General features: G+C 39.6%; 1 protein-coding gene across 2 annotated transcripts in view; it reads left to right on the top strand.

Annotated features, from left to right (window-relative positions):
• Positions 1-27,396, top strand: part of gulp1a (GULP PTB domain containing engulfment adaptor 1a) — a 77,794-nt gene that overhangs the window by 11,593 nt on the left and 38,805 nt on the right. For both annotated transcript variants that reach the window (XM_029530254.1, XM_029530253.1), the window contains exon 2: positions 20,972-21,057. The gene's annotated coding sequence lies outside the window, so the exon portion shown is untranslated. The remainder of the gene's footprint in view (positions 1-20,971; positions 21,058-27,396) is intronic.

Consider the following 27,396-nt stretch of genomic DNA (forward strand, 5'->3'; position numbering starts at 1 on the left):
ATTAAGCCTTGCACCTTTGCAGAATTGACCTCTGGCCACCACTTTGATCGCTCAAATGAGGCCAATCATTTGTGGCACGGAGAGTTGGCATGAAACATCAAAGATCTCTGTTGCAGTGGGCACCTCTGCCTCGACTCCATATCAATTTGAGCTTACCAAACAGAAACTAGGGAATGATGTAATTATGACACTTTCTATTGTAAGAGAGTACATTTTCAACCATTACGCTATAATGTTGATGTTACTTTCCTTAACTGCAATATCACAAGTAGTGTTCCACTAACAAGGGATGAATAAGGACAGTTTGACATTTGAGACAAAAAAACTGCTGGTATTTTGCAAATGATACTCAAACTGTTGCTGTGTCACCAGGCTCTTAATTAAAACTCTCTTCAATGATGTTGGTTCCCTGCATTAGCTACAGACTCTGCAACGTATGCGGGGTCTGTAGCTATAGTACCGTAAAAGGACCTGATGTGAAACATGACCTCACGTGACATTGCTGCCTTTCTTGGTTGTGGTCAGTATAGTGTTTGCTATACAAAGAGCTACCATTTTGAAATGTTCCGACTATATATGGATTACCAGCAGAGGTGGAGAGAGGATGTTTTGACTGAAGAAACAACTCAAAGCCGTGAATGGCTGAAATAGGGGTAAGATATATTTACCTCTCCACATTTAAACATATGTACTAGCTATCTGTCTGAAATGGATGTTTTTAGCTCCAAAGGTGGTGTATAATTAACAGTAGACTTGAGCTCGAAGCAGTAAATTCTGGCCGTAGCTGGCTCCTTAGTTTAGCTAATTACCAATTTGGCAGGAGCCTATTTAACTGTAAATATATTCATCAAGTCAATTGAAAAAACAAAACAAAGCAAAAACGCACTATTGTCGAGGGATACGAGTTTTTCCCACTTTCCTACTCCACCGAGCTCACCTCATGTTTCTATTTGAAATGGTTCTCATTTGTCTCGTGGGAGTGATGTTTGATGTGTGGGCACTGAGGGAGGCAACACCAGAGACGCCAGGTCTCCCATCGCTGCTGCTCCCATCTGTGAAGGATATCCAGAGCCACATATGCACAAACTCAGCTCTGATTTTCATTAGTTCAGTTCATTGACCCTCAACATTGAAAACAGTTCATTTGAAACTGATTTGAGTGCGCTGTCAATTACTGCTAGCCTATGTTTTCTAGTACACTATGTTGTGATCAATAAACACAAGTTAATTTGTTAACACAGTGGAAGAAAACAAGTATAGAAATAAAACTTTCTTTATAAATAATATATGGATCTGTATGCACGGACATATTCAGTGTTGGCCATGACTTTGTACAGTCATTCTGATCCAGACAATGAAGGGAAGAAATGCACTTTAAAATATTCCAATATGTTTCGGAACAGACTTCATGAGGCCATAACATTTTTGTTTGTGACATTGCACCCGCATTAGGTTTTAAATGTGGTTCAGATCATGTCGTGATGGTAGAATAAAATAAAATCTCATTTGGATGAAAGAGTGCACACAAACATTTTATGAACTCATAAAGTCAAATGCCCGTTCATTGTCTACTGAAGCCCCCAGACTTTTATGTTCAGCGCCAGGTGGAGGGTTCTCTCTCTTAGATGGAGTGGTGATGCCTGTTCATTAGCGCTGGCTGGACTTTCCTGGACCACAGGAATAACTTATGGGACTTTTTCAAGGGGATGGTATTCCTTTTAAAAGCATTACCTATGCCATCCTGGCCTAATAAAGCTGAATCAAAAAGATGTACCCCATTCCCTTCACCCTTCACAGCCTCCACATCGAACAATTGTCAGGAAATCAAATCCAATCCAAACTATGAATGGAGGGACAACACAGCAACGGAAATCGATATTAATATACAAGTACGCTTTACTTGCTTATCTACAGTAAAACAACATTCACCTCTTTGGGGTCCAACCTGGACCAGCTGCCAGTCCATCACATGGCTGACATGTTGACAAACAATCAAAAATAACCTAAATTTTGAGCCTTTGGAATGAAGCAATGGGACACATGGAGAACATGCACGCTCCGTACAGAAAGGCCCAAGGTCTGGGGTAAGAACCCAGAACTGTGACAGCGCCACAGCGCCACAGCGATGCTGAATCACCATTCTGCCCAAGGATTCAGCATCTGCAAAACAAAATCAACTTGTTGAAAATGTAGAAACACTTCTGGCACACAAATGGCTCATATTCTATGTTTTCTGTCATTGTGTGTTATTGTTTGTACTGTTAGAAACCAGTTTGTTGTACTGTGTTAAAAGTGTGTTACAATTGGACTATAGGAGAAACCAGAAAGGGTTTTTTTTTGTTTTTTTTTTTTGATGTGGTGGAGTCATGGCAGCGTAACTAAATGTCCAGGAGACCGCTGATCTCTTTTTCCACAATGATTAATGAGGCATTGAGTCGGAAGAGGAGGAAGGAAGACTCTGATTACACTCCTTAGGTGATGATGAAGATGATGTTGACTGAGGAAGAGCAGAAAGGACAAGATAACATGCATCTGTCATTTTAACTGTCCAACTTATCTTCCCTCCAGCAAATGAATGAATGCGATCCAGTACATACAGGACGGGCATCGCTCAGATGAAGAAGACCAAAGCAAGAACTGATAAGACAGAGAAGCAATCTAAAACAATCTTCATATATAGTTGGGTTGAGTTTCACTTTGGGGAGATTTTGCTGTTCAAGGAACTTAAAAGACCCGATCCCAAGAGACAGGGACAGTTGCTGTTTCCCCTTTAAGGACTTTGATATTACTGAAGGCCTCTCTATCATAGCAAAAAGGAGCACTATCTGCCCCATCAGAACGACGGGCATAGCTGTATCTGGGAGAGCTGCCAAAGCATCTGGCCCCGTAGGGTTTATTAACACAACAGGGCATTCTGACCTTCTCAATCTCTGTGAACTCTTACCTCCTTAGGGTTGAACAATTTTAGAACAACTTCAGAAAATGTCCTTATGGCACCTGTCAGTGCGTGAATATAGCTGTCAGCAGGTGAACATTTAGTTGTGAAATTGATGTGTTGAAGCAGAGAAATGATCAAGTGTGAGGATGAGAGCGCACTAATTATTGGATATATAATAAAAATCACAATGAGGCCAAGAACAACATCCAAATTGCAGAAGTTGCATTTTTCTTAGACAAAGTCAGATATGTCATAATTGTGGTGCTACAGAGACGCTCTGACCATATTGCATGAGACCGTATCCTTGTGCTTGTGTGGTATACATCCCAGCACAATACCCGCTAACTTTTTTTACATAACTTTTCACAGTGAAAATGCATAAATGACAATTTTCGTTAAAATAACTCAGTCCAAATCTGGGCACTGTTGATTGATGAGTTTAATGGAACCCACTGTTTTCATTAAATGTAGCTCTGTAAGTACTTAAGTGTTATTATCTTTGGGAGAAATAAGACCTGCTGCAAACTCAGAAGGGTCAGAATATGGACAGTATGTATCTGCAGTAAATGGCACCAGCAATAAGATGAGCGATATAACCTCAACAAATTCTCAATTTACAGATGGAAAGAACAAGCTCCTTGGCAAATACAAGTTGTGTGTTACATACAGCAGATAGTAGAGCAACATAAACCGTCATTGGCCCTTTTATTGGAGTTTATCTGATGTGTTTAAAGGTTTACACCAGTTTATATCAGTGTTGGTCTCAGCCAAGGGGACTATGAGTGTCTTTAGCTGCTAAATGCTAGATTTTGGAGATGGCCTGGTGTTGTACAGTGGAATGTTTTTGGTGGCACTGAGAGCGAACTGAGAGGAGCTTAGAAACTAGATAGCAGAGTTTTGATGAATATTCTCTGTAGGTTTATACTGTTATTAGAGCCACTGTCAATATAACATCCATATTCCTCTACATGTTAAAAAAGCTCTGCTCTGGATATTTATTTTGTTTTATAATCGTAAGCATCCAAATTGTATTTTTATTCTCTTCTCTCCTCGTACTCTCTCTGTCTCCCGCCCTTCCTCTCTCTCTGTCCGTCACTGCAATAAAGGTAAAAAAAAAAAAAACTCAGGCAAATAGCAAATTTTTGGTGTCGTCCCTGCAACAGAACCAAAACTCAAATAAAAAAAAACACTCAAAGTAATTTAGAAAATCCAGACAAAGGCTTTTTTTTTTTTTTTTTTTTTAGAAGAATAGAGAAATAAAGTAGCCACACTTTTACATGAATCACTTTTAGTCTTCTGGGCAGTGCTATGTTAATGTGTTGGTGCTGCAGGCCGGTTACGGTTTCCCTCAGACTGTTAGAAACCAACACACCCGCTGTCAAATTTTTCAGATTGGCTTTGGCTGTTGTAGGCTGTGTCTTTGCTCTATCCAGTCTGGTTGGTGGTTGCTTGGAAAGCTTGTCTGGCCAAAGAAATGAGGCTGTGAGGAAATCCAGTGTGTAATTGCGGCACCAAGAGCAGCACCGGGTTAGCTCTTTGTGCAGGGACTGAGATACAGACGTGGCGGGTGAATCCTCTGAAACTGTTGATGCAAGCTTGCCTCTAAACTGCAGAGTCTCTGTTGCTCACTGCCCCAGAGAATGCGATAATTCTCCAGGAAGAATAATGAGATGAAATTATCTGTGAATTATGTGCACAGCTTCCCTCACTTTCTACTCACTGTGCACTTTCTTCATCTCATTCCATCCTCACACAACTCTGTCAGTCATGACTATTTTATCTCAGAAAAAAGTAGATGACCTGACCAAAACTGGGAGGACTGAATTCAACAGCTCGCTCTCTGATTGACAGGGAGAGAGTGGGCGAGGCTTCAAGCTAATGTGAACCATCTTTTTGTATTGTATAAATATTCATTTTCAAGACAGTTTTAAATGATTGTAGAATTATCAGTGAGTCCGGGAAAACCCTGAACACACTTTACCTTTGGCATATATGTGTCACATATGTCCACATTCACACAAGGTTAATGGACATACTGTATGGACTAGTTTATTATTATTTATTATTATTTATTATATTTATATCAGAATCAGAATCACAGTTGTTCACTAACATAATTTAGATTCTCGATTAGAGTTACCATTTATCACTTGAGAACGAATTGTTGCATTCAGGTAAGGCTAAGTAAATTCCATGCACTGTTGACTGGACACAAGAGCACCTCATTAAATATGCACAAAGCATTTGTCATTGAAGGAAAAGAAGGAGGTGTTTGTAAGTGGACAACACAAGTGGTTGTCACATCACAGAGGGTCATACACGATATAAAAAAATGTGTTGGTCCCGTTTAGAGGGTTTAAAACAGCTACTGAAGCATAAATGTTATGGTATTTAAATAGGAATAGTTCTCTGTAGGTCACACAATCATTAGCCTCTGTCACAATGAAATATTGATTTGTAAACATTTCAGAAAGGATGTTTATGATGTTATGTCATATTCAGTAACACAGCAATGTTAAGCAACTTTATTGCATATCAGTACAATCGGAATACCATATGAAAAGTAATGGGGGAAAAAGCTCAATATGGTCCCTGTAGCAGCATAAATCAAATGTAATTCAACATATAATCGAAATGAATTAGAAATATCAATAAAGAAAATAGGAAGAGCTTCAGAAAAATAATTAGGCTTTTCATGTTGTATTGACTGGGATGACATCATATGCCATATGGAATAATTTGGCCAAAGTAAACGGCAGTAAATAAAAGCTTTTATGAAAGGTTACCTGGCAGGCATTAGGTGTACCATAGTTTTGACTCTGAGTCTTTAATGACTGGTTGGCAGAGCAGTAGGTTTCAGAGAATTAAAAGATGGCTGCAGTAAGAAATGGAAGCTCTCACAGCTTTGTCTACTTCTTATAATAGACTGTCATTTACCAGAGGCAGCCTGTTCTGAAATCACTTTAAAAACTGGAGACTCAACTGCCAAACTTCCCTTGTCAGGGGTAAATTTAGAAGTCAGACATTTCAGACACTTAGCTGTGGTTCATTGTCACATCACTGTGCCCAAAGGAGTGTCAGTGCTGTGGATGGGGGCAGAATGTGAGGGATGTGTGGCTATGCCCCGTAGCCCTGCTCTAAGTGCCACTAACCTATATATGCATGGGCATATTTTTTGTTCACTCACCTTGCTGTTGCTCCCGTCAGTTTCTGATGCACTGCAGCAGGTGCTAAATGCCAGGTCTGTCCCACGGACTAATTTTTGCCTTCTCACAATAGGCCCGTTTTAATATTCTACCTGTAGTCTACAGTTTACAGATTTCACTGATGAGCCACCTCCATCCTTCTCGCACGCTGTCAATAGCCCGTCAGACTTCTGTCATCCTCACAGAGCGCTCCCTTTTCTCTGTGCTTATCTCGACCTTCAAGAAGCTGAGGTCCCAACTTTGTCTTCTGTTTCAGCAGACCGAGGCACCTTTCCCTTGTGTTTTCACCCCCGATTGTGTCGCCTTCATCTGTCAAAGCTCCTCTTGCTGTCTGAGAGGAGCAGACAGTGATGGATGCTAATCACTTTTCCTGTGTCCTGTGTTTTCCTGTCCACCCCGCAGCCAGTCCAACCCAGCCCAGCCCAGGCTTCCCCCTTCTGGCGTTGCCGCTGCTCCTAATGCACCTGTACCTAATATAGATGAGACTGACAGATGCACTACTCATTGAATTTCATATCAGGAGGAATACACACATTGAAATACATGAAACAAATTAGATGTTTGTTTCTTTTATTTAATTTAAAAAGCTAAAAACACACATTGAAACTTTGTGCTTCCTAGTTCAAAAAAAATGAACTTCATCTGGCCTCTGATTCATGAAGTGTTAAAAAATATTGAACACTGGTCCAAACAGTGTATTTACTGTACATGAAAATGACGAGGAGAAGTCTCTTGATAAAGCTCATGAAATAGAATTGAACACTTTGATCTTGGCAGGTCTTATTTTGTGTTTGCCTGCACAGATGGCTTTGTTGTGTTTATTACGTGGGCTTGTTGTTTATGATAATGGCCTGACATATTTCTGGGTGTCTGATTAAAATTAATCTTGCACAAACTTTGCCATCAGAATTGCCTTCTCTCCACCCTGATTAATGAAATTTTGAAACACGATTTTTGGATTATTTGGATTAATAAACACAATTTATTTTCATGTTTTTGTGTATTTTTTACAGCATTTTCACAATTAATATTTTTCTGCTTAAAAATTTAAATTCAGTATTAGTTTTTACTACATGAGGATGAACCCACAAGTACAGGCAGGCCTCTTTCATATCCCCAGACACTGCATTGTGTTTAATGAGCACGGGTCTGGAATTCTAAATCCATTTTCAGTAATGAGCTGCTGACTTCCTTTGTCAGAAAACATTTCAAGCAATTCAATATTGATGGAAATCCCTCACATGGCAGCTTTTGAAAGAGAACATCAGCCTGCTAATGGTGACTGATTGCTATAATCGTCCAGAAACTTGGTGGAAATACAGCTGAAAGTCCAAGGTCACTGAAATTGTGTTCTTAGCCTGAAAACATACATAAAAAAAGACAAAGTGACTTCCCCTGATTGGCACTGCACCTTGGTTTATGCTCTGTACATGGAGCTGCAACCATTATCGTCAACACAGATTCATTTAAACCCTTTTTAGAAGATGCACAGAACTGTAGTATATTTTCTTTCAAGCCATCATTAAAAATAATTCCACAAATTTCAAAAGCATAGACTGCAGCCACAGGTTAGCAAGTTAGACATTTGAATTTATTTGACAGTAATTATGTTTTACAGTATGCCGGTATCTTTTTTTTTTTTAAGTAACGTGGTACTTAACATTTTAAAAGATACTATGCTGCATTTGGACTGTTAGCGGTGACGCTGCTGTGTGAAGTTATTGGATTTGACACATTGTAATATGAGCCAAACGAATGGTTTCAACAAGGAGGAGATAGAGAGAGAGAGAGAGACGATTGCTACATTAAGACAGTGCATGAAGTGCAACTTGGAAGCATTTCAGCTTTATAGCAAATGAAAAGGAGGAACCCCAAAATACAGACATACCAGTCTATAAGCAGTATTTATAAGCTTGTCTTGCCAAGAGTGGCTAAACAAACTTCAACAAATATTTAAATTAAAAAAATATCCAACCTCTTGAAAAAGTTTAAAGACCAATAGGTGATTAACTGACATTAATTAAGATGACTCTCTTGTGTGTAGCGGACACATGCCTGACACCACAACATAGCTGATATGGGAAGTCATGAAAAAGCTTTGGTTATGGACCTCAGGCCTTTGACACAATGGAACTCTTTTTCCTGACCAAAAACAAACATCAGAGAGTGTTACAAAGAGGAATTGGTCAGATAAATACATAACTACACAAGCTTTTCCACTCTAAGGACACCTTTTGAAGTCTCTCTCTCACACACACACAGCTCCTTTCTTCTCCTCATTAACGGAGGCCACCAAAAGGACAACGGGCCTCTCGCATAAATTCCTTTATGTTACAGGTTGTCTAACTAACTAACAGTTGTGGTATCAAAAGTTCCCAAAATTTGTCCACACTTTTATCAGCAAAGAAATAACATTTGGCTCTTAATGTTAAACATCAAACATATTTATAATTCATCTAGGATTTTGTTCACTGTAGGGCCAACACTGTATGTTCTTCACTGACAGTTGTTAGTACTGCTCTTCAAAACACACGTCCACCGCTGAAAGGTGCAGCGCATTGAACATAATTATCTGCCCTCAGTGGATTATGGGACATTGAGTACTGTGAAGTAAAGCATTATTGTTCCTGACACATTCAAATGAAGGTCACACTCTGTAGAGTCAGAGGTGTTAGCTTCACTTACGATGTATTACAGACAGTTTACAGATGTTGATGATGCAGTACGTGAACTTTCACAGTACGCTATCTTGTCTTTCTGCAGGAATCCTGAGGTCGCAAATGTTCGCATGTCTACAGGCAGCGAAGTGTATTCACTTGAAACCTAAAACTGTAGTGGGGAGCTTTGCATTGACTAAGTTGGCACCATCCTTGGGGAAAACTGCTACTGTACTGTTTCTCAAGGCGGCTGCATCTTTATCTCTTAATCTCTAGTTTTTAATGGGAGGCAGTGAATATGGACTGTAGCTGTTAAAGAGCATTATTTGTCGCAGAATACTGCTGGGAACCAAAGACTTCTTATGCTGCACATGTGCTTGTCTAGACTACTGCTAATGAGCTGTATATCTAAGCAGGTTAACAGACACAGATTTAACCTGCAGAAAGGACCTCTACTGAATCATGTGTATCTACCAGAAACTCAAGACCAATAAGACAATAACAATAACTCTTTGTCTTTGTAAGAGGAGCTGGGGGACCGTGCCTTCAGTGATTTATCTCATTTTGTTGAGAGCTTTGTGATTACGATAGTGTTGCTGTTCTGGCTGTTTGGTGTTTCCGCATTGAAAAGCACATTTAAATAGTTGCTCACCTGAAAAGCCCAGCGGGGAGGTTACACTTAGTGCAAGGGTGCAATTTGTTTATTAATATATTTTCAGTTTTTAGGTTCCAGCTAAGCTTTTAGTCAGTTGTTCTCCATAAACTGCATGTGGCTAAAACATACCGTGATAAATTACTTATGGCCATGTGGTTTTTTTTTTTGTACCTGTAAGATATTTGTTTTCAATCGGCACTTTCACTTTTCATGGTTGTATCCAGCTCCACTGGGAATTTGAGATGTGGGTAAGAGCTGAGGAATCGTGACCTCTGAGTTGAACCACTAAATCAAGATGAGTTGGGAGTAGTCTGAAGATGGGTTTCGCTTGCTTAGTTACCCTCAAGGCTATTTCCTGTCACAGCTATTCTGTACACTGACATAGAAGGATAGCCCCATGGGAGATTGTTTTGGCCATGGGCCAGTGCATGCATTGAACTTTAAAGTTGGCATGACATCTGTCTTTCTTCTGTGCAGTATGAATTCACTGCAGTGAAGTTGGGTTAATGCCTTTCACGCACAGGCCCTGGTTTAAACTTACTGAAGCTGACAAAATGGGACATCTTACTTGCGTCAGATTTAAATGGCGTTAGTATGATCAGTACCTCCATCAAAATAGCTGCCATTTGTCTTCCACCCTTTCAATGCACCGTAGCATGAAGCGATGAGTTGGATCTAACACAATGCTCAAACTACCATCCCTGTCAGTTAAACTGTGTGTATGTCCTTTGTGTAGGACCATTCACCTGCCAATGAGTGTAAAGAACCACTTGAGTCAAACTCAAAGCATCAATTGTTAACGAAGCTGCAGGTGATGCAAGAGCAACTGCAGAGTAAAAAAGGCAGCCAGTTGTGGCCACATACAGTACTGAAACATCTAAAAATGAATCCCCTCAGCTATTTTTTCCATCACATTAATTCCAACCATGTCATAGAGCGTCACAAGGAGGAAGATTAAAGGCAGGACATGACATATTCTAAACAAAGCACTGCACTGTATGAGCAATAATGCTAATGACACCCCATAGCATTAAAGCCCCCCAGATAATGGAATCCATAAATGTGTTCTTTAAATTCTTTTTTTTCTTTTTTTTTTTTGTCTTTGAATAATTTAGTTTCTGGTATATTTTGCAATTGGAAGAAATGTATTTTCTGTTTTGGCACAGGGTTCCCAGTAAATATATGAAGCAACTGTCTCATCAGTGATTTCACTCTGCAAGGACAGCGTTTTATGCACAGGTGATTTTGGCTTTAATAATATTACTCAGCATGTGGGTTGAGAAAATTACCCTTCAAGCTTATTCTACGCTGGAAATGATATTCAAGTGACTAATTCTGAAAAAATGAGTGGGCAAAGATGTTAATTGTCCCATCTATAGGACATCTATAGGTCCCTTGATGGTTTAGTGGCTAAAAGTTCAATCCAACAGAACACCTCTGAGAGATTTTGGACCAAAATCTGTATCACTCTTATCACCACCATCAAGTCCATTGTGGAACTTGACTACTCAGCAACTCATCAGGACACTTTATGTTGATCTGTCCCTACTATAAGCCCACCAAAGCAGCATCAACTGGTGTGTGGACTGCCTTTTTGAATGGATGTTGTCTTTCTTTGTTTTTTATATTTTTTATCTTTATTTTTATTTTGATGAGCTCCTCACTAGGTTAATTTCCCCTTGGGGATCAATAAAGTTACATCTATCTATTTATCTATCTATTTTGAATATTCCTATTTATCATTTGGACATTGCCATCTTGTTTTTTTCAAACAAAAGAAACCATGTTGGAGAAGGTTGAGTGAAGGCAAGTGAAGAGCACATGTTTCTGATCTGCATCTTTTCAGATACAATTTATCAAAACTAAAAGAAATATCCTTAATCCCAAAAGGTTTTCGACAGAGTTGGAGCTGCTCAGTCTATAGTTTCCTATCACCATTTGTCTTTCCAGTTGTCACGTCCTGTTTGTGCTTCCTGAAGGCAAAAAAAAAAAAAAAGTGATTCCTCATCATGGTGGGCCAGACCTATCATCTTCCACGGTTCTTGTCATATTCCAGATCAAAACTGAAGTTGGCTGTCAACATATGACAGCTGCTCTGAAGCTTACAAAGGTCAACAGATTGAAAAGGTCACTTTTTCGCGGAATGGGTGTTGACGCATCCGGAGTAAAACTCTCTGCTGAGTTTAACATGGAGAGGAGACTGTGGACGTACAAGAAAGTCTGCTGAGTAAACGATGAGAGGGTGTTAGAGATGCAACTTACCCTCCCTTTGACCCCGTGCTGATTATCTCACTGAGGGGAATGGTTTTCACTTTTCTCTCAGGTTTATTGCCCTGAGTTGATCCTAACAAACTCATTTCTGATTTCCTGAAAACAATATAATGAATAAACGTATAGATTCCACAGTACTATTTAAAAGTCAGATGCTGCCTTTCCAGTGTTCTCAGACCTTTGGACTGCAGTGTATATATAAATGTACATTGTGCAGTGTATGTGACATCCGATGCATTGTAAATGCAGCAGTCCTGCAGTAAATCCTCTCTGCATGATGTACAATTTCTGTTGCAGCCGTTTGCAAGAGGTCATTTTGGAGTCTTGCCTCATAAGGACAGGTTACACTGTCCATTACATTTAATATCTATGGTTGTGGGCAATTTGGAAACAAAGGATTTGAACAAACAGCTCTGTGAGACTCTCCAGAAGCCCTCTGCTGCAGAGGAATGATGTTTTCTGCTCAGGGAGGAAACAGAGTAACCAGAGTCCTACACCCTGTGGTTGTGGATTGGCATGTGGCTTCCAAGAGATGTTCTGCCTTTAAATAAATAAATAAGTCAAACAGCAATACAAATTTAGCCCTCAAATATCAGCTCAACACAATACTCTGAAAAAGTTTCTAAAGCTTTATATTTACTAACCAAACTTTTTTTTTTTATTTGGGGTAAAACACACAAACTGTTGGCAAGACAGCTGTGGAAAAGATGAAGTGACAGGAGTATTCATTTAGATACAATCAAACAGTAGCTTCACACGATATGAATGATACATTTCATCAATATTACCGAGATTTGTACAGCTCTCAGGGACGTGTGCCCGAGGCTATGAGACGATTCCGAAGCACTTGTCAACTACCAACATTATCAGAGAGAGAGCAGAGTTCGATAGAAGAACAATCAATTCCCTAAAAAATAGCAAAAGCCCAGGACCAGATGGGATATGCAATGAGTTTGGCTATATGATTACACCACTTTTACAGAAGATGTGCAAGAAGGCTTTGGAGGTTGGCGAGTTACCACGGACACTGAGTGAGACGACCATAACGCTTATACCAAAAGAGGGGAAGTACTAAGAGCAGCTGGGCTTGTGTAGACCAGTGTCACTATTAAATTCTGATCAGAAAATTTTGGTTAAAACTGTAGCTTCCAGACTCAATCCTCTTGTAACCAAAGTAATACATCCTGATCATACTAGGTTTATCCCAGACACCTATTTCTGAACTTCAGATGCCTTTTTGATATCCTGTAATCCCTGAGACTTCCTCATTTTGAGCCCCCTAAGCTCCCTGCTGTTCGCACACAGAATAGAACTCTTTATACACCGCAAATAAGATTTTGTTGTACACAGATGATATTTTGATGTACATTACGGACACACAAACTTCAATACCTGCGTTATTTACTCTGGACTCTTAAGAACGTGCAATATCTACTTTAATGTCTGCAGACCATTTTGTTGTTTGTGCCTTGGCAGACACCGTAGACACAGGAGTGCGCATGCGCAGCAATGATAAGGTTTTGTTAGTTTTCGCAGGCTTGGCTTGCGTGCGCTGTTCTGTGTGGTTGCATGTTGGTAATAAAACAAGAAGTCTATTTAAAATCACGGACTGTCACTCCCACACACACAACATTTGACAATGTCCAATAATCCAGTGCAATATTCTAGATTCAATGTTAATTTATCATTGTAGATACAATAATAGATGTGAAAGTACATTTATATTTTAGTTTTAGTGTTAGATTTTTTTATATTAGTGCTTCTGCTCTACCTTGCTGTTATATTTTTATACTTTCCTTACCTCTTAAGACTCTTGTATGGGAGCATCTGTGACGAAAGCAATTTCTCCTTGGGGATCGATAAAGTATTTTCTGATTGTAATTCTCTGATTATTTCAAACAGTTGAATTATTTAGCTCTTTCTCAGGATACAGGGTGAACTAATAGCGGTGCGATGCAGTGACCCAGGCGTGCTAGGATGGACCCCATTCAACTTGGCATGGGAGCAATTGACATATTAGGTGTTAGAAATGACAAAGAAATATGAGTTGTTTGAGTTTCATGGCTATAATGAATACATTTAGAAGTAAGCTAGAGTTCAAGAAAACTGAATGTCTCCAGAGGCCAAGAAATTATGGTTTTAGTGACAGCATAACACCAGGTAGAGCTCCTTGTCCTTCCTCTTCCTTCAACATGTTTGACCCTGAGTCTTGACTAGCTGATTAGCAGCTTAGCAGGTGACTTTCTGATACTTTCTAATCAACTAATTGTTTTAAGTGTATTTGTTTTGATCCAATTTACTTCTGCAATCTGCTTTCATATCATTCCCCTCATTCAGGACTTATTGTCTGAAGCTATTGTCTGAAGTTCAATTTTAAAACTTCAGCATGTGTGCATGTCTCAGCCAGTTTTAAATAAATAATTACTTTTATATCACAAAGAGCTTTAATTGGTTAAACTGTGGTAATTCTGGGAAACATGACACTAATACAAAATGTATGTAATCCACAGCTAATGAAGCAGAATCTACCAACAACTAGGATCCTTAAATACTAAAAGCTGGATCACTGGCCCCTTGACATAACTTTTGCACTCTTTTAGAGGTCTAACTTGTTTCTCAGACCATTAGAGTATGTGTTGGGGACTTTATGGACAGAGTGTCCAGGCTTAAAATGAACTCTTGAGATCACCCTGCAGTGAATGCAGTTTGATGTCTTTTAAAATGCCACAGCTTTACTTTTGGAAAGGCCAGTGGGGAAGAATTGCAGGCTGAACGTCTCAAAGGCAGTGGTCTGAGAAGGAGCTGGGCAGGATAAGTGAATTAAATTTCCCAGGCTCTGAAAGGCCTCACTTTTTCAGAGCTCACCTTTCTGACTGTACCTGTAGTTCTTTGTAAATCAAATAAAGAATTGAGTAATGGATATTATTATCCTGATAAACAGTTCAACTTGTTCTATTCTCACTGAACCTCTCAGTCTCACCTTGTGTCCATGTGCAATGTTTTCAGCATAGTGGAGGAGCAGCAGTGACTGTATCAGTCGCTGTCGTTTTGCTGTTGATAGTAATGAATAAAAGCAGTGGCAAACTATTGGCGACTAACCTTTTGCTGGCTGAAATAAAATATGAATTTCAGAGACATTCAGACCAGGAGGTCTTTTGAAGGCTGGAAATTGTTTGACCATTTCCAGGTTTTAATCTACAGAGCCATCTGAACTAAGTGCAGGAGTTTCTTTTCTTTTGCTTTATCAATGCACTGTCCCAGGCTTTTGTTAAAATTGAAAAAATAGATCTGTTTTTTTTTTTTTTTTGAGAAATGAGTTGCCTTGATGGCATCAGAGCTTTGGTTGGCAGAAAGATAGGCGAAGCACACATTCCCAGAGAGTGGGGTCCACAGCTGGAGTTCAGTCTCTGTGGTCATGAAACAATTAATTGATCAGTTAGCTCAAATCAATTTTGCAAAATTAATTGAGGCGCTGTTTCCTTAATTTTGCTGATGCTAAGCATTGGTTCCACTGTTATATTACAGACTTATTGTGACACACATTACGCCAGGATCGCAACAAACAAAGCAAAGCTCTGAACGGATCAGGGCGCTCTATCTAATTGTAGTGAGGTGTATGTGAAAACGTTTCCCAGCCTTTACTCCTCCACAGCTTCCCCTTCTCCTCCCAATATAAATCATCCTGTGTTCTAAAAACTAGCATGGCGCCGACCAATTTGCAAACTGCAGGCTTCAGAACAGTAGCTCACAAACCTGTGCGTGGTGTCATGGTGGGTCCTTGATTAAAGATCATAGAAGATTTTGATGAAATACAAATAATGTGAGCTTTCTTTGTATTGATGATCGGTGTTACAATTCACCAACCTTAACAATGTGTTGTGAAAGTTTAAATCCTGCTGATAAATAAGTGAATTAGTACTGTAGTCACTACATGCTGAGAACAATCAGACAACAAATGCAAATGGCTATGTGTTTGTTTTGACGTGACATGAGTGAGATTGAGACAAGTTACCCCACTAACCAATCAAAAAGCAAATTAATATGCATGTCACCTTTCCCTGTGTGTCTCAATGGCAAAATGCTCGATTTGTTTTTCCACTTTTTCCAAATATTCTACAACAAAACAACGTAGTGTTGCATTGTCTCCTGATTTTTGTTGCTCAGGTAGCTTTTCGAGTAAATGTCACCACTGACAAAGGGAGGGAAGCAGTTCTTAGTGGTTTGCTCAGCGGAGGGTATGTGTTGAGCTCTGAAAGCCGGAAAACTACATGAGGAAACAGCAATTTCATGTTTTAAAGCGAGCTGCACAGATGTGAAGATGTCCATATTTAGTTCAAGTGGAGTAGGTGTACTGGCAATGTTTTATCAATAATATAAAGGCTCTTTGCCTGTGAGCCAGCAGTCTTGCACACTAGGGGTGAGCCAAATTAATTTTGCTTTGCTCTCATGGAGCAGCTCAACCTGGCTTCACTGAAAATGGCATGGATTATTAGTTAGTGTTTAAGTTTAAGTTGTAGATTAAATCTGCTGTGCGCTGTCATTATTTGAAATTGTCTACTGTGCGTGTTTGTCTGTCTGTGTCAGTTGGGGTCCCTCTGGTCTTTTGTGATGCGGTTGATGACATCAACATGAGGAGCGCATGCACCTCTTTCATATTTCTCAGCTTTTCAGTAGATTTAGTGTGATTCATAAAATGTCCAAATCAATTCTCTCCTCCTATTTCATCTTTATTTTTATTTCCTTCTGGGGACATTATGCACAACACGTTCATTATTCAGATCTGAGGACGAATGAGGGCAAATAGAAATCATTTTAAACCACAGCACAGTAATATGCAATATCCTTCTGTCGCATGGAGGTCGTCTCTGATGCCATATTGCATGCATGTTCTTGTCACCCTCTAATGCGCCTATGAACATCTAGGTGAATGGGTGCATGCTACCCAGCTGTGTCGTGTGTGTAATATAATTGATACATACATACCTCTACTTGAGTGCCAGAACTACACAGATTAATTAAATAGAGATACTATGCCAAAACAATTGATTTGTGATATTGCTGTGTTGTATCTCTTGATATGGTGGTGTTTTTTTTTTATGACTTGCTACAAACAAATCACACTTCAGGGACAACACAGTCCCTGTACAAAAACTAATCATAATGTAAATCTGGAGTTTTTGAACTCAAGAAAAAAAAAAACAAAACAAAACTCATGTCTAACATGAGACAGTGTTGTTTAATTTTGGCTAAAGTTATGAGTTGTTCTGCTTATTCTACAGGTTTTATAATAATTTATTCAGCAAGCTGTTTCAAAGTTTTGAGGATTTGCAACTGCAGAACAATGTGCTGACACGTTTAAGAACTGTTCAAAGCAAGTGCTGCAGTGACTGATGTGAAAATCTGACAGGACGACTTTCGATTCCACTGTAGTCATGTGGAGTCATGTGTCCAGGAGGATGTCTGCTTAGACTCAAGCTCTATATGTTATCGCCAAACCAACAGACTTTTCTCTAGATTATTTGCGATGTTTAATTTTAAATTGAAATTATTATTACATTATAGACTTTATATCACAGTAGTGTAATTTAGGCACACACACACACACACACACACACACACACACACACACTTCCATTTCCCATTGTCATTTAATGCTGTGCACACACTAATGTGCTGTGAAGGATGAGCTCTTAAGCAAACAAAAAAAAAAAAAAAAGCCCAAGTCACACAATCCCTGCTTGCTATTTTCTGCGTGTGGTTTCTGTTCGTCAGTCAAAACGCTCTAGGCTTTTAAGAGTTCCCTTCTAGCATCTATGCAAAACCCAACATCTGCCAGGGAGTAAGATGGGCCAGGGGCAGGCTGCTTCTGCTATCTGTGCATCCCCTGTCTCTTATCTCCCATTTCCAGCATCATGTGCACTGATGAAATGGATATGTACTCTGGCCACATGATGGTGGTCTGCTATCAGGAAAGTCGGGCGTCAGAGCCCGGAGGGATGCTAACTTCACTTTTCATGAGAAATGTTACACAGCAGTGGGTGATGGAAGGCGCTGTCCACCATGACCACATCCTCCACAGCTGCCCCATTTAAGAAACTCCCTCCCTTCCCAGCAATCTAATGAACTCTGTCTGAAATTTTCATTGGCTCACTAATTTTATTTCCTCTATTTTGTATTTCTTTTTTCCAATTTCTGCCTTTATTATTTGATAGGAAAGTGTCAGAAGACAGGAAATTGGATACTGGGGAGATGATGAGCAGGAAAGAGTCCGACTGACCTCGTGAGCATTTGCACCCACATGGTCTATGCCCGGGTGACACAGTGCTTCAGTGGTTAACTATTTCTACTCTACTTTGCCCAGAAGCATGAATGAGAATGTACATATTCCCTGGTCGTTTATTTATTTCACTTCATACGCTGTATTGGATTTACTCCACCTCATATATTCCTCTTTTTGTTTTATAATCCCATTTTATCTGACAATTACTGTTTTTGTAATTGTAATTGTTTTAAAATTACAGCTTTCTTTTCGTCTGCTACAGCAGATGAGTTTATCCTTCAGCTGTCCTCTTTCTTCGTTATTGTTTTGGTGACGGGCTTTTTGCTGTCTGAGAGTCTCTGTGCCGAGTTGACTTCTTTATGTCAAATAATGTTGTAGCATTAAAATATTGTTGGAATATTTTATCAAGGCTCATTTTTTCAAGTTAGCTGTGGAGTCGACTTTCTGACTCACTGTCAAAACCTGCCTAAAGATTAATCCCTCTCTCCCTCCAATCACGTCATCAGCCCCCCTCCTTTGTCCTCTGGACTTGAAGGCTTGGTTACTGGTGCATCTCAGTTATGATTTCTGGGTGATTTGCCTATAACGATGAGGCGCTGGCTAAATTAATTTCAGCTGAATGGTGCTGTGAACTTCTGCTATTCCCTTTCATGTCTTTCATCTGCAGTTATTAAAGAGACAAGTAAGATCCGTGATAAAGCTCAGCTCATGAAGCTCGTTCACTATAATACGCCTCTCTTTTTTTTTTGTATGTTTTTCATAAAAATAATCTAGCTGCTACCACTACGTTGTGTAATGACTCAGCTTTAGAAAGTGTGAATAGTTTTTCAAACATACTTTTCCTTGTTAAGATTCATACTTATATCTACGTGTGATTCAGATTCAGATTTATATCTGTCTATCTATCTAGATAGATAGATAGACAGATAGATAGCTATGGTAAGCCTGAAGGCAGTCACCTCAAAGAACCCATCTATGCTGCAGAAAATCCATTTGACATTATACCTCAGCTGGAAATAGGTTGGAGAAAAGCTTCATCATGTCAACTTTGTTTTGGAAGCAATAGAAAATGACAATATTGAGAGGGAAAAGTTTTATTTGGGGCAAATATTCATTCTAGATTGTAAAAATTGGTTCAGCTCCTCAGCTTTGAGAGTTCTTCCAGGTGCCTCTTTTTTTATCAATCACTGAAGCAAAACATTGTTTTAAGAAGTGAAATAATAAGAACATTTTCCATGTGCATTTAAAAGATTCAAAAATCAGCATGTATCAGGAGAATCACTGCGTTCAGTAATCACTTTTGCTTATATGAATGCAAGCGCTTTCATATTTATGCCCAATACATCTGCCTCTGAATGTCAATCCTCACAAATTACACATTGCCATGCTCAGGACAAGTGTGCAGCACTGCAAGGTAACAAGAGTTAATAGAAAATGTTGGTTCCTCATTTATCAAGTGCATAGACAACCTAGTTTAATTCTAAAATGACTGTGTACTTTTATGAATTGCTAATCATAGATGAAAGTCATCTGGTGGGTTGTGGAGAGAGAGAGAGAGAGAGAGAGAGAGAGAGATGGAGAAAGTATCAATCCAGGATCTTAGAGAGAAAGAGAAACTCGAATGACTGGAGGTTTAATGAAGACAACAGTTTTATCCCCCTGGTAAACTTGGATGTGTGGATTTTTCTTCTTTTATCAATGCATTTCAGAGAGGGATTGATCAGTGTTCTTCACTTTTTTAAAAATCATTAATAAACACTGACAGGGCACAAACCTCCAAAGCTGGTTTAAGTCTGCTGTAAATTTCATAGCTTAAATGGTTTAACATATTTTATTGTATTGGACAGTGTGTAAAAAAAAAAAAAAAAAAAGAGAGGGATGGGGGGGGAGGGCAACTGAAAACAAAACAAAAATGTTTTTCATGTTTCAGCCAGCTCCTCAGGTAAATATGAAATATGTGTCCCCTGTTTTTATGTACTTTGTGTTGTGTAATCCACACCCGTCAGTGCTCAGTGAGGATGGTGAAAGCCGGATGTGGCCTTGAAATTCAGTCCAATCAGTCTGAGGTAGAAAAATGGTCAACTTTCTGTCACACCGCCCACGGGTTTATGAGCTCAACTTTAGAATTTTAAAGTTTTTAATTTTGGTTGTCACCAATGTGTTTGTTTGGTGGCGTTTGTTGTTCTTTATAACTTGAAGTAGCCATTACGGTGAAGCTGAGGAGCAGTAAAGGCTGGATCTTCTGTGTGTTCTGTCTACGCTGTGTGGTATAGACTGTCAATCACAGAGCTGCCAAGCCCCCCTAATGTAGTTTTCTAAACCGGGCCCATCCATCCAGCTTCTACTGCTTTTCTGTTTCCAGGTTGTGGGGGGTGGAGCCAGTCCCAGCCAATGTTCCTGGCAAGGGCAGAGTACATCCTGGACAGGTCACCAGTCCATTACAGGGCCTTGAATGGGGCCATCATTTAAAAAAAAAAAAAAAAAAAAGATCATGTTCTATTGAAGAAGTATTGAAGCTAGAGGCCAAGACTTTAAACTCATAGGGAACACATTAACTGAGCTAATAAATCAAGTGCAAAGTAAGGCTGTTTTCATGCAGACGTCAATACAATCAGACTTCCGTTAACAAGAAGTGGAGTCCCCCCCTAATGCTCATTAGATAGAATGAAGGTTTAAGGCTCAACAACCCCAAACTCTATGTTCACCTTTTCACCCGCCTGTGGTCTGTGCTGCCTATAATTAGACGTAGTAATGGTAAGTGGTTGGTACATCTGCTTTTACTCTAGGGGAAATTGATAAAAAGCTTGCATAAAAGTTAACTTTATGGACTTTAGTATATGCGTTACTGAAGAAATTCCCGAAATCAGACTTGCAGTGGCACCTGTTCATCTCTCATAGCTTGCTTTTTTAAAAAAAAAAAAAAAAAAAAAAAACCTCTCCTTTCTTGTCTCTTCGTGTCGGCAGAAAATGCAGCACTAATGAGCATCCTGCAGCCTTTAGATGAGTGAGGCACAACAGAGGAATCTGAACATCAACAGTCTGCAGTAACGGTAAGACTCCTTACCTGCTGTATTCAGAGGTTGCTGTTGTATATCATACTCATTATCATGCATGTGTCTGCTAAGGACAGCATTGAGGCCTTCAGCTTCGGCACATATGAAGATGTGTAGATCCTTTACTGAGTTCCTTTGCTGTTTGATATAACATAGATGGGACTGAGGTGGCATTTTGATGCCATCCCACTGATCTTTGAAAATACATTTATGCTTCTCAGTGACATTTCCACTTCTTCTTTGCAGAGCAGCATCTGAATTCGGACAATGCAATGGCATAAATAGACACGTTAAGACAAACATAAACTCAGTTGGTGGTCCCCAAATAAATTTTTGGTTTTCCATTGAAACCCCTACGTCCTGAGATATGTCATATTACCAGCGAATAGGCGAGCGATACATCGATAACATCATCACAAAAACATACAAATAGGCCCTTCAATTGAATTTATATGGACCCGCTTGAAATCAATGAGTGCATGAGTTGTGCTGAGTTCCAGATAAAGAGTCAAGCTGAAATAAACAATGAATAAAAATAAATTGTGCTAACTGGTAAAACTGTTAAAAAATAAATCATCTTTGAAGATATAATTAGCATCCATTTTCACACAGGGCACGGTGCATTTCATGTCTTTTATTTCCCTCGCTCAATCAAATGGCACTGTTACTGCATTAGATACAGATTCACCCTGCAAATTATACATTCCAGTCTTGGGGGTCTCTGGAGATAAAAATACACACACACACACACCTCGGGTTCAGTCATCTCTCTGTGTGCTCAGGACTAAGCATGTTGACTGTGTTTACAATGAGAGATCCCTCCATTGTCTGCTTTGTCAGACGCTGTGCTAAAGTCTGTTGTGTTATTATGGCGACACAGCAGCTTTGGGCTTTTGTTTTCAGATTTAGCCTTTTCGTTCTGTTGCTTGAGTGCATATTTAATTACAGTTTTATATGTTGTTTTCTGTTTTTATTGCTTACTTTAGCGGCTTCTGAGTCATAATGTTCACTTTGTGAACCATTACTCAATATTTAGACGATGCAGATCAGATTTGATTTCCCTAGACAGATGTTTTGTAAAACTATACCTTAACATTATCACCACTCACAAGTGACGTGAACAACATTGGTCATCTGGTTACCACGGTACTGGTCAGTGGGAGGATACATCTGACAGGAGGTGAACATTTAGTCCCAAAGTTGAACCAGAAAAAAGGTCAAGTGTGAGGTTGTGAGGGACTTCCTGACAAGGAGGAGGAGGCCATGTTGTAGAGGGTCAGACGTGTGTGAGCCCCTTACCTGGGGAGGAAATGGCACCATGATGCATTATGGGAAGAAGACACATTGTTTGGGACAGTGTGATGATGTTTTTCTGGGAATCCTTGGGTCCATTGCTCATGCAGATGTTACTTTGACATGTAGCACCTACTTAAAACCAGGTTCACACCAAGTCTTCATGGAAAAAGTATTCTCTACAGGCAGTGGTCTCTTTCAGCCGGATATTGCTCCCTGTCTCACTGCAACAACGCTTCAGGAATGATCTGAGGAAAAACAACCAGTTCAAGGGGCTGACTTAGCTCCAACTCATACAGATCGCAATCCAATCCAGCATATGTGGGATGAGTTGGACCAACAAGTTTGATCTATTGAGGCTCCAACTCACAACTTCCAGGACTTAAAAGATCTGCTGCTAGCATCTTGGCCGAGATACCACAGCTCATCTACAGAGGTCTACAGGAATCCATAAGCCGTTTAGGTGGCAAAAGGAGGGCTTCCTTCAGGAATATCAGGCAGGCAGTCATAATGTTATAGCTGATCGGTGCATGTGTAAATCTGTAAATAAGTAGCATGGCTGTACATGTGCATTTGGTTAGTAAATAAGTGATGCAAAGGAAAACATCATTCATCATAGATGCTGTTAGAACTCAGCCTCCTCACTCTTCATCTCCCAGACTAGACTGTCTGCAGCCTGTCGTCTGCAATTTGAGTCATTCCTTCAGAGTGATGAGAGTGGCATCCATAAAGTTGACGCTTTGTTGTTCCAGTATTGTAGAAAATGTGCTGACAGCTTTTACTTTGTGGGTCACACATCGCATGAGACACACGCTTCTCCTGCAGCACCTTGCTTACCACTTAAAAGAGGAGCGTTTGTAGATCCTTCCAGCTCTTTTATCATACCCTATCTGAGCACCAGTAGACCTGGTATTGAGTGGCTTGTCGTCTACACCTGCATGCCAGAGTCAACAGCTCTAAAAAACTACCAATGTAATTGGAAATAGAGCTTGCCAGACTGATCAGTATACTTAATACTGTAACTGACAGTAAAATATGGCTGTGTGTAAATGACTTCTATGTAGAAGCTGGGGAATGCCTTATCATGCAGAAACAGGAGTGAAGATTATTTGTAAATTATTGAGGTAGATTTGGGTCATAAATGGGCCAGTGAAATCCTTCTTTAAGATTTATGAGGATGCCGCATCAGTTAAAGCGGCCATTTTTATTCGCGATGAAAAAGAAATAAAATCCAAAGGCTGCAGGCTATCATACGCTGTACACTGTTACACAGCATCGGTCTGTCCCCTTCCTAGATTTGATCATTTTTTTCCTGAGATGACCTTGTTTACAATAAAAAGTCTCATCACATTTAAAGAGCCATTGAGTCGGAAGTCATAGTCATGGAAGGAAGATCAAATAAGAAATCAGAAGTCAATGGACATTGACTCATCGCTGTGTGACAAGCATTGTAAAGGAGCTATTCATCAAGGCTTATGATGATGCCTCCTAACAGATCTGTACGTTCTTTGTCCAAACACCCTAGAGAAGCTGCCATGGCCTTTCACGCTGTGGATGATCGGCTGGCTCCAGAGCTGTACTCAGGATGTGATTATCTCAGAGCAGCATAGAGGCTGGAAGCAGATAGCTTAGCTTTGTCCAAAAAAATGTGAAAAGTGCACTTAGCGCAGCCTCTGAAGCTGATTAATCTGTTCGACCTATGCAACAACAGAGGTGTAAAAACATACTTTGTGTTTCTTGGAAGACGCGGGCGGGTCAGGTGTTAGAACAATTTCCTGACAAACACTGCATCCATCCAGCAAATACCTCTGTGCTGCTGTAGCCTGGGTTGAAAGATATGCCGGGGCCGTAGTTTTTACCCTCCTCTGGACAGACACAATGCTATTCAGTCACTGCGAGGACAAGCTGTACCCAAACACTGGGCCCAAATTGTATTTTGCCAAGAAATGGCTGCTGCATGTTCTCATGCTGAAAGCCGTCCGGACACACATGACAAGAGAAAACCTTTGCAATCACTACATTATTGATCGGTGCACCAAAAGGTTGGCAGACTTGATCTTAATTGGATGGATTCTGGACATGAGATTCAGACTCACCATCTGAAAACTTTTGAAGTTACAAAAGTTGAATTCAGATCAGTTTTTACCAGTTTGCAGTTTCCCGCCTTAAAAACAAAACAAAAAAAGAAACAAACAAAAAAAAAAGGGGGGAAAGAAAAAGATGGCACACAAATTTTGTTCCAAACACTGTTGGGATTGGGTTTGAATTCAATGGAATGTAATTTAAGATTTGAACAGATATGAAGTTGACCACATAAATAAAAGCAATTCTTGTTTCCCTTTACAGTTTAACATAACTGATGATTTGCTCTCTATAGATGCAATGTATTGTAATTCTCAGAGCTTACTGCCACCGACCACTGATTGTAGTGTTCCGTTCTTGCATTATTCGTAGAATGGTTTCACGTAAGTGTTTACTCAGGACCTGCACTGTCAGGGAAGCTGTCATTTGGCAGACATCATACACAAACAGCCTTATCATACATAGAAATGACTAAAGACTTGGAAAAAAAAGTGAGTTCACCACTGACATGCCAAAGAGGTAAACAAGCATCAGGTAGAAACATAGTTCATTTGGAGTCAGAGTGAGCGCTCTGCAGGACAGACTAAAGTGCTGCTTTCTTTGGAACTCTCCTACTTGTGTCGCATATCCTGAAGAGATCAGCTGGAGTCACAAACAAAAGACAGGAGTGGTAACCCTGTCACTGATCAGTGTTTAAAGAGATGCAGCCACCCACTGACTCCACTACGAAAGCTTCTACTATGAAAGTAAGTGCACAGGCAGGTCTCAGGCAGTATGTTTACAATCTCAATCCGAGAACATCAGGCCATATCAATGATGCACTGAAAATAACTTGAACTTTGAAGCATCCTTCACATACCTTTACTATTTTCATTTTATTTTATTTATTTTTTTTTACTGCTCCATATTTCTTCCCTCATCACACCGTGTTGCAGCAGAATATCTGTTTTCCTGTCCAGATGATCTGATTAAAATGTTTTTACGGTGTATTAAAAAGTGTACAGATTGCTTTTGCCTCTAAACTGCTGAACAGGAGGATTAACTTGATAATATTTTAGTCCACTTGATGTTTCTCTCATTTCTCAACAACACACACTGCTAGATGTCATCTGTACTGCCCCCCCCCCCCCCCCCCCCCCCCCCCCCTCAACATTAGATATCCTTCACAATGGATAGAACAGATAGAGAAACCATTCAGTATTTGTTACAGTAACCTCTCAAATCTTACAGTTTGGAGATAATTGGTTATAAGGATTATTTCCACTCTTGCAAAGTATAAATTAAAGCATAAATTATTGAGTGCAATACATTTTCTGTGACTTTTTCCGTTTTGGAGTATGTTGAGTTACTATTTCTTCAAATTGCAACTGAAGTGCTTGTAGGAAAACCATGTGCAGGGCTACTCTTCCTCACTGTCAATGAATAAAATCCAGCAAATTTTCACTCAAGACTTTAAAATGCTTTGTGCGTGATTGTGTGTATGTGAAGATGCGTGTTCTCTCCGCATGAGGATCATGTACAGTGCACATAGCGTAAGATAAGATCTGGACCATGGTGGTGGCTGATCATCGATCTAACAGTGCGTGTTCAGAAAAATGTAAGTGGCCTCTGCTGTGATTTAAACAAAAGCCGAAGGGGACGAGTAGCTTTGGACTCCACCGTCTAAAAGATAAGCTAATCAGTTCAGGAGAGCCACCACCAAGAAAGGTCAAAATGTGTAACTTAGACATGGCGTATCATTTCACTTTACTTAAACTTACATGATGACTTCGACTGATAATCAGTTTCAGTTCTAATTTGACTCTTAAATTAATATATATTGCGCCAAATCACATCAAAGTTACATCAAAGCACTTTAAACCTCGAGAAGGTCTAGACCAAACTCTTTATGGAGTTGTTAAAGACACCCAACAAACCCCTCCAAGAGAAAGGAAAACCTTCCTTTAAGAGGCAGAAACCTCAGAGAGGACCGGGCTCAGAGGGTGCTACGAAGTAGTAAAAACTTTGCATCCCACCAAGTATTGTAGAATAGTATTACTATGCTGGTAATACTATACAGTAGTATTGTGTTTGTCTTAAAAATTCTAAGCCTCTGCATCATGTATTCTTATTAAAATTAAAGAAAACTAAGAAAGAAAGACAGATCCACTTAAAAACAATTACTTTATTAGCCCTGTTTTTTAGTCAGAGTGCACTTTCAAGAAAGATTAAAAGTGTATCGATTTGCATTAACTTCAACAAAGTTAAATCCTTGTAATCCTTAAACACTTTCCAACTAACAACGTGAATGCGAATACTGCATCAGTCTCCAGGAAATAAGTTATAACACAAATTTACAACAACAATTTGTTCCTGCAAAAGTAAACTTCAATAAAATTAATGAATAATAATAAACACAATTTATCTACATCCTTACCTCAGGGACACAATAAGTAAAACACTTTCACCTTATCCTTTCTTTCCCTCTTCAGCTTTTTCCCCTGTTCAGGGCTTCACAGCAAGTCAACTCCGTGACTTGCATGATTGATTTGGCTGCAGTTTTTATGCCGGATGCAAATAAAACACTTAAACCTACAAAAAGAAACTTGATAAAAGAAATTGTGCTGATTTTTAATGTTTAATCAGCGTGATTGGGATGTTATGTCTGTAAGTGCAGCCTTAATTTCTTTGGCCTGATCTTAAAGCTGTGACAGAGTCCACCCCTCAAACTGAAACTGGGATTTGGTTCCACAGAGGAAGAGCCTGAAAGCTGAAAGATCTGCCTGCTGATTTACTCTCTGAGACTCTGTGGTATGAAGAATAAAGTTGACATGAGTGGGGGGGGGGGTTGTAGGTTCATTTATTCTAACTGACTCATTCTGCTGCAGCCAGGTGTCAGTGATGCAGGATAAATCCATAACATGATCAGTGATCAGATCATCTAATGTTCAATATTCCACATTTCATTTTTGTAATATTTAG

Source organism: Echeneis naucrates, chromosome 21 (assembly GCF_900963305.1).
Source record: "Echeneis naucrates chromosome 21, fEcheNa1.1, whole genome shotgun sequence".
Taxonomy (NCBI): Eukaryota; Metazoa; Chordata; class Actinopteri; order Carangiformes; family Echeneidae; genus Echeneis; species Echeneis naucrates.